Raw genomic sequence first — 8,164 nt, forward strand, 5'->3', positions numbered from 1 at the left:
CTAGGATTCAGACTTTGGGTAGATAGCTCCAGACTCACCGAAAGGTGCCTTCTCCTGTTGCAGAGGCAAGTCACCTCCCACTGCCTGGAACCAAACAAAGACCTCACCTGAGGCAGAAGCCTCATACGATGTTAGAGTCCTGCTCATTGTTCCTTCCCTCGTTGCTTCTACACCTGTGTAGGTTGAGTTCTTAGACTATCCTGAAAAGCAAAGTAAAACTACTGGAAGAAATGGCTATCAGCAAAAGCGCTGCAGGACCTGGCTGATATGTCCAGTTAGCCCTGAGAGGTCACACACGAAAATGGACTTTAGAGATGGGTGGTGGGATGAACCAGCTTCCTCAAAACCTGCAAGCCCAGAATCCAGGGATTTATGGAGTTGTAAGCGGTGAAATCCTGTATAACGTTTCCTTAAACTAGAGAGCCGAGGTGTGGCAATGGACACATGACCATAAGATCCACTGATCTTTCCTTTGGCTGAATCTCCCAGAAGCTGCCAGACTAAGGAGATACTAAAACAGCCTTTTATAGTCTCTTTATAAGAAGTCTTTTGGCTTCCCTGGTGGCTCAGAAGGTAAAGAATCTGCCTATAAGGCAGGAGATCCTGGTTTGATCCCTGGGTCAGGAAGATGCCCTGGAGAAGGAAATGGCTACCCACTCCAGTATTCTTGCCTGGAAAATTCCATGGACAGAAGAGCCTGGCAGGCTACAGTCCATGGGATCACAAAGAATTGGACCTGACTGAGCGACTAACACTTTCACTTTTCACTTTTATAGTCTCAGCTAAGGTACCAGCTCGCAGACATTTCAGAGCTGGGCTCATGCCCTTGTGGTTCCACTTCCAGTGTCTTATTTGGGGGAGTTTTTGCCCCCTGTAATAGAAATTTTAAGCTCTGCAGAATTCAAGGTCTAGGTCTTTGAGGGGGTACACTTTGACCAGGGAATGTAATAAGGGTTCCACTGAAGCTTTTAGGTTCCTCATGCAGATGGGCCAACAAGCCAATGATCAGTTATTATATTAGTGTTAACTGACCTTGATCAACACAAAGACAAATAGTTGCTCTTACAAAATACCAATTAAAGCTTCAGGCTGCCACTATGGGGACTATAATTCCTATCACCTGTCTTCCCATTTATGAGTCGGCTTAGAGACTATGGCCTTCAGCTACCTTGAGGCATCAATAGCAGAGCCTGCTCAGTGTGGGGCAGGGGTGCCCTGGGGGCTGTAGCAGGCAATGTGCCCCCATGTTTCCTTGGCACACGTCTGGCCCCGCAGCTACAGGACAGCTGCCTCGCTCTCTGACAGCTTCCCAGCCCAAGTGTCTGTCTCTCTAACCCTTGGCCTGAGAGCTTTGCCAGTTGCCGTGAGAATCTGCTCAGCCTGCACACAGGACAGCTTAGACATGCTGGGATTTAAACCCCAGAGCAAAGATCAACAGTGAAGGACGGCAGCCACTGGATAAAGAGCCCAGCCTCCCGGTCCTGCAGTAGAGCTGTTCCGAGGCACATTCCTCAGTCTTGAGCCCCAAGTCAGTGCTCTGACTATAAACATACACTTGACTGTCATTTATCCTAAGCTCTTCTACTCTACTTATTCCTTCATTTGTGCTTTCTGGGATCACTTCCCAAATAAACTACCTACCCCCAAGTTCTTGTCTCAGGAATCCAAATTAGGGCAGTGTACCATGAACAAAAGAAAGGTTTTCTGCTGCAAAACTCCTGATGACTTATAGTTCACTTTAGCATCTTAGTAGTTTGAAATTTGTATTATAATTAAGGAAAAAGAAAACAATATAATAATAATAATAAAAGATTCTGTATACTCTATTTACCACTGTATTTCCCCAGTGTATCTATGGGTAGCTGAAAGAATGGACTTTGGAATCAAACTGACCTGGTTTGAATGATGGTTCCATTATTTACTTTGGAGTCCGTCACCTCTCGTAAGCCTTAGGATCTCAAACTCTACTGTGGTAACAGTATATCTACCTAAAGGGATTGTTGTTAAGGTCGAATAAAAGCCTGGCTCATGGTAAGAAACTCATAAAATATAGATATTATTATAATTACCTGACAGGAAAATCTTTTTCAGTAAGATTTATTAGCATCTGGAACATGACTGTATTTTTAGAACTTTGTGTAGGCATTTCTCTAGTGAAAATCTGACCTCTCCTCTTGTGCTGAAAATAAATCATAATTCTAAATGATGACGTTTCTTCTATAACAGTTTTAAAGGAATTTGTAGAACTCAAAAAAAGCATTCCTATCAATGAATTCCTATAAAGGAGAAGCCTATGTTTAACATGTCAGCTTTGTCGACAATGTGAGCCTTATGAAACTTCTCTGATTCTCATTTGGTCCATGTTACCAAACTTTTGTTCAATGAAAATGGTGTCTCAGCAGAAAGATCTGTAGTTTTTTTTTAATTTTTATTTTATATTGGAGTGTAGCTGATTTACAATGTTGCGTTAGTTTCAGGTGTACAGCACGGTGGTTCAGTGATACATATATATATATATTATTTTACAGATTATTTTTCCATGTAGCTTATTACAGAGTATTAAGTAGAGTTCCCTGTGTTATATGTAGTTGATTATTTTATATATAGTAGTGTGGAGAAGGAAATGGCAACCCACTCCAGTATTCTTGCCTGGAGAATCCCACGGACAGAGGAGCTTGGCAGGCTACAGTCCATGGAATCGCAAGAGTCGGACACGACTTAGCAACTAAACCACCACCACCAGTGTGTGTATGTTAATCCCGAACTCCTAATTGGAAAGTTCTGTGTTGTAACATGTGGAAATTTCTATACTTTGCCTGCCAGTCCTAACACATGCTGTGATTACTCACCTACCCTCAGATTGAGGAAAAGATTGGGCTGCTCTGTTACCAAAACATAGGGCCCCAAAGAGCACTTTCCCCACAGACGACCTGCGAAAAGAAAAGCTACACAAAACAGGCTGCCAGTGCGTAACATCCTTCCATTTTCCATTCATTTCCAAAAGCAGCCATGAGATTACACAGCTATAAATTCTGAAAACTTTTCTAGCTTCTTAGAACAAAAAACTGTGATGTAAAAAAAATGAACAGCCAGGCATGTTTTATACATAAATCCCTAAATACTAAACAAGCTGAATTGAGAAAACTCTGGTGAAAGGCTGGGGGCAGGCTGTCTGCTTCCTGATGGCTTTCCTGTAATGAGTCAGCTTTGCCATGGGCCAAGGACAGCGCCCATCTACGGCTCCTCCAGGGATGCTCAGAGAGCCCCACCAGGGCAATTAGGCTAAGAATTAGCCAGTTAGAGCTGGGAGCTTATTGTTAATCGGCTCAGTCAGGAGGTGGAAAAGTAGCATTCTGAGCTGAGTAACTTCAATGCAGCCTTTCTTTTATTTATTTATTTTTTTAATATGACATAGTTTCCTTTGAGATCCGTGTATCTGTAGCACATGTGAATAGAAAAAGACAAACATCACTTAAGTCAGTTTCAACTTAACTGGTGATGTTTCTGAATGTTGAATTTACTATTTAGTGTATTCCAGGCAAGAATACTGGAGTGAGTTGTCATTCTCTTCTCCATGGAAGCTTCCCGACCAAGGAATCAAACCCAGGTCTCCTGCATTGCAGGCAGATTCTTTTCTGTCTGAGCCTCCAGGGGAGCCCTTATTGTGTTTACCTCTGACTTCCCTGACAGCTCAGTTAGTAAAGAATCCATCTGCAATGCAGGAGACCCCGGTTTGATTCCTGGGTAGGGAAGATCCACTGGAGAAGGGATAGGCTACCCATACCAGTATTCTTGGGCTTCCCTTGTGGCTCAGCTGGTAAAGAATCTGCCTGCAATGCAGGAGACCAGGGTTCAATCCCTGGGTTGGGAAGATCCCCTGGAGAAGGGAAAGGCTACCCACTCCAGTATTCTGGCCTAGAGAATTCCATGGACTATACAGTTGCAAAGAGTCGGACATGACTGACCAACTTTAACTTTCACTGGCCCTAAATCCCTATGGTGTTGAAGAAGGCTCTTGAGAGTCCTTTGGACTGCAAGGAGATCCAACCAGTCCATCCTAAAGGAAATCAGTCCTGAGTATTCTGAGTATTGGAAGGATTGATGCTGAAGCTGAAACTACAATATATTGGCCACCTGATGTGAAGAACTGACTCATCTGAAAAGACCCTGATGCTGGGAAAGATTGAAGGCAGGAGGAGAAGGGGACAATAGAGGACAAGATGATTGGATGGCATCACCGACTCAATGGACATGAGTTTGAGTAAACTCTGGGAGTTGGCGATGGACTGGCGTGCTGCAGTCCATGGGGTCGCAGAGTCGGACACGACTGAGCAACTGAACTGAACTGACTGCAATCCCTGCTGCCTTACAGAAGAACATCTGGAGAGGGATGTGTGCAGAGGGGAGGGGGAAGGCTTGGCTGACTTCTCAATTCTGATAGTAATGTTCATCTGTACCAGGGCTCCTCTTTGGAATGAGGACTGTTCTGCTGTGGTGTTGGGATGTCTGATTGCATAGCCAGGGCCGCCTGGTGGCGCTGTGCAGCTGCGTCCTGCACAGGGGCCCCTGGCTCAGGGTGCTTCTGGTGGAAAGCTGCATCTGTTCTTTCCCTGAGCACTAAGAGCCCTACTGGGACGATTCCTCCAGAAAGAGGACCAGGAGGCTAATTTACAAAAGTGGTTTGTGTTTGTTTGGGGTTAGCCAGGAATTCATTTTTATCATGTTGATGTCTCTAGTCTTGAGATCTAATTTCTGACCCCCTAGATATCTTCAGAAGAGGAGATTATTCCAATAGTAAATTTTGTCAACATGAAATTAATCATGGCAAACACCAGCTTCTTATACTTCAGTTTATCAACCTTCTACATCTGCACTGAAACCAGTTTTGGCTGTTGTTGAAAAGGGATGAGGTATTGAGGTGCTGGGTTTCCCTAGTGACTCAGACGGTAAATAATCTGCCTGCAATGTGGGAGACCTAGGTTCGATCCCTCAGTCAGGAAGATCCCCTGGAGAGAGACATGGCAACCCACTCTGGTATTCTTACCTGGAGAATTCCAAGGACAGAGGAGGCTGGTGGGCTAGAGTCCATGCAGTCGCAGAGTCAGACATGATTGAGTGACTAACACACACACATTCCTGCCAGACCAGGAATTGAGTGAGGCGTAATTTGAAAATCTGAATTTTCACGGAAGCATTTCACGTTAAAAATATCCACTGAACAGAAAGCATAGAACAGGGAAACAGGATTCACACATGAACTTTGCTTTCAAAGCCTCACTTGGCAATTTACTTTTAATGATTACATTCAGAGTTTCCATGTAAGTTCCCTCTTAACTTATTCATAAATAGTTGATACTAGCAAGTTAGTTCCCTTGAATCTTTGTGTTGGAGAAACTGGCTGAGCAAACCATTATACAACCATCTCTTATGATTCTCTGATGACTCATTATCACTAAGACAATCTTAAGCCATTTAAATCAACAGGATTCCATTTCTTCACCAGAGAACTATCTTTAAATACACACACACACACTTCTGAGTTCTCCTTTATTTCTGCAGTTGGAGAGAGCAGGTTGTAACATTAACAATGAAACACAGAATAGAACAAGGGGAACATCGTTAATGGTGTAGAATCTAAACCTCTTTTAATCTCCCTTTTTGGCTTTTTCTGTTCCCACACTTGAGGTGTGTTATTTCTGCCACACCCCGCAGACACACCCAGATACTTGAGAAATCCAAAAACAATGCACTGGAAGGGTGACCAGACAAGGCAAGCTCACTGAAGAATGGTCTCCAAAAGCAAAGGGCTCTCTGATCATCCACCAGTGAGTCCCAAGCTTGGTCTGTCTTCAGGAATTTTAACACCTGAAACCACTCTACCGAGAGAGTGGTTTTAAAACTGCTGCAAAAATAACTGTTACAGAAAGAGCAAGGAAAAGGGGAGGGATTTCAAAAGCAAGAGCTGGCACTGAATCTCTTTATCCCAGCTTCCCAAGCAGACTTCTCTTGCCCCTGGCAGAGCCATTGCTACAGTTCCAATTATATCCTTACTGCATAATCGTAGGAATATTCTTACTCAAAGTCATCCCCTTTTCAAACGAATTTAGATGTCAAGATTATTTTTCTGATGAAGAACACTCCACAGTATAACAAAAACTATTGATGTACTCTGTTCTATGTGAACATCATTTGTTCGCTGTGTTTTCTGTAATACATATTTCAAAGTATCCTGTACACAATGAAGACACACAACATTCCATGCAGTGTATGGATGGTTCTATTGTCTTTTTAAAAACTGTACCTTGGGACAGTAATCTGTAATCTCTAAAGCAGTACATTTTAGAAAGTCTAAAAACTAGTGCTTCAGAAAGAAGATTAAAAGGGTTTTTCTTTACGATGCCCTCTCCATCAAGACTGGCCCCTCTAATGTCAGCCACATCCCTGGCATGATTTGGAAAATGGTTCATACCTGTGAAGTTCATGAAGTCATGACTTATGAAGTAAGGGTCCAAGCACAGAGAAGTGCAATCCAACCATGAAAACAACACAGTGTGAACTCCGCTTCTCAAACATGGTACCATGAGATACACAGACCCATGGAGATGTTTTTAATTCTTCTCTTTGCCATGAATTTCCCTCATTTGCCTCGCTCATGCCCAATTCTCTATAAAGAACCAGCCCTCACTGGGACCTTTATACTCTCCATATTTCTCCATTATAAAATGTCTCCCAAAACACACAGAAAAGCAGAACCCTCCTGGAGTATGGAGAATGAAAGGGGCTGAGAGACCCAGACCAACACAGTGGGAGGAGGGGGAAGCCTGAAATCCTCATAATAGTATCAATACCTACTGGAAAAGTGAAAGTCACTCAGTCATGTCCAACTGTGACCCCATGGACTATACAGTCCATGAAATTCTCCAGGCCAGAATACTGGAGTGGGTAGCCTTTCCCTTCTCCAGGGGATCTTCCCAACCCAGGGGTCAAACCCAGGTCTCCTGCATTGCGGGCAGATTCTTTTCCAGCTGAGCCACAAGAGAAGCCCAAATATCTTCTGTACTATGTTCTAATGCACCAAACAATACCACAACATGGTGTGTTTCGCATCTATTATTGCTGTTGTTATTTACTAGGTGTCTGACCTTGTGAACATTATTTCACATTCCTGTGCTTCCATTTCTTCTCTGAACAATTAAGATCATTAAGTTCATATCAGAGGGTCTAGGCCAGGTTTATATGGGTTAGTTCATGGGAAGCACTTAGAGGATGCTGGTTAGGAAGTGTAACCATATCCTTGGGTTCTTCCACTCTGTAAGTTTCATGTGGCAGCCTGGTGGGGGGATGAGGGGGCAAGCCAACTGGCAAATTCCTCATGGGGCTGACTTCTAACTAATCCCCCTGATTTACACCCTCCTCCTCTCCTGGTCCTACTTTTCCTTGCCAACACCAAGCTTGGCACTTCTTTGGCACTTATAAGCAGCACAGCTGTTACTTCTCTGACAGCCAGCTTGAGTTGGTTCTGACTGGCAGCTCCACTGATATGTTGACAATGTCACTCATTTTCCATCTTCCAGAAATTTGACAGAATCTCTGGTCAGCTATATAGCCCTCTTTAATTATGGATTTATTCCCCCTGGCACCTGTTTACTATTCTACATTTTTTTTCTGTCCTGGTCAGAAGTGATTATTTAATAGAGAGTTCATTCTACCATCTTGAATCAGAAGCTCCCTGAAATACAAATAAATATTTGCTTCTAAGCTTCAGGGTTACTTATGCTCATAATAAGAATCTAGAGGCACTTATTTAGTAGATCTTCCAATGAAAGGAATATTCTTTAATTTTCAACTGAAGAAAAAAAATCCATCACAATATTAAGAAGATGTTAATCATTTGTCTCTAGTTACAAAAATCCACTTGAAAAAACACACCAAAAAACAGCATCACTTAATCCTTTTTCCTTTTCCCAAGAATATGTGAGTAAATCAACAAATGAGGAGCTACACAAACACACACACTGAATCAGAGAATTTTGCAAGAAAAAGGATCATAGCAATAATCTTACAGATGAGCTTGAGGCATGAGGGGTGGTAAACTACTCAACCTATGAATTCCAGCATAGCTAACAAAAGCCAACAGTGGGATGAAACTAAAATACGCCCTTTT

The sequence above is a fragment of the Oryx dammah genome, unplaced genomic scaffold, assembly GCF_014754425.2.
Source record: "Oryx dammah isolate SB20612 unplaced genomic scaffold, SCBI_Odam_1.1 HiC_scaffold_4, whole genome shotgun sequence".
NCBI lineage: Eukaryota > Metazoa > Chordata > Mammalia > Artiodactyla > Bovidae > Oryx > Oryx dammah.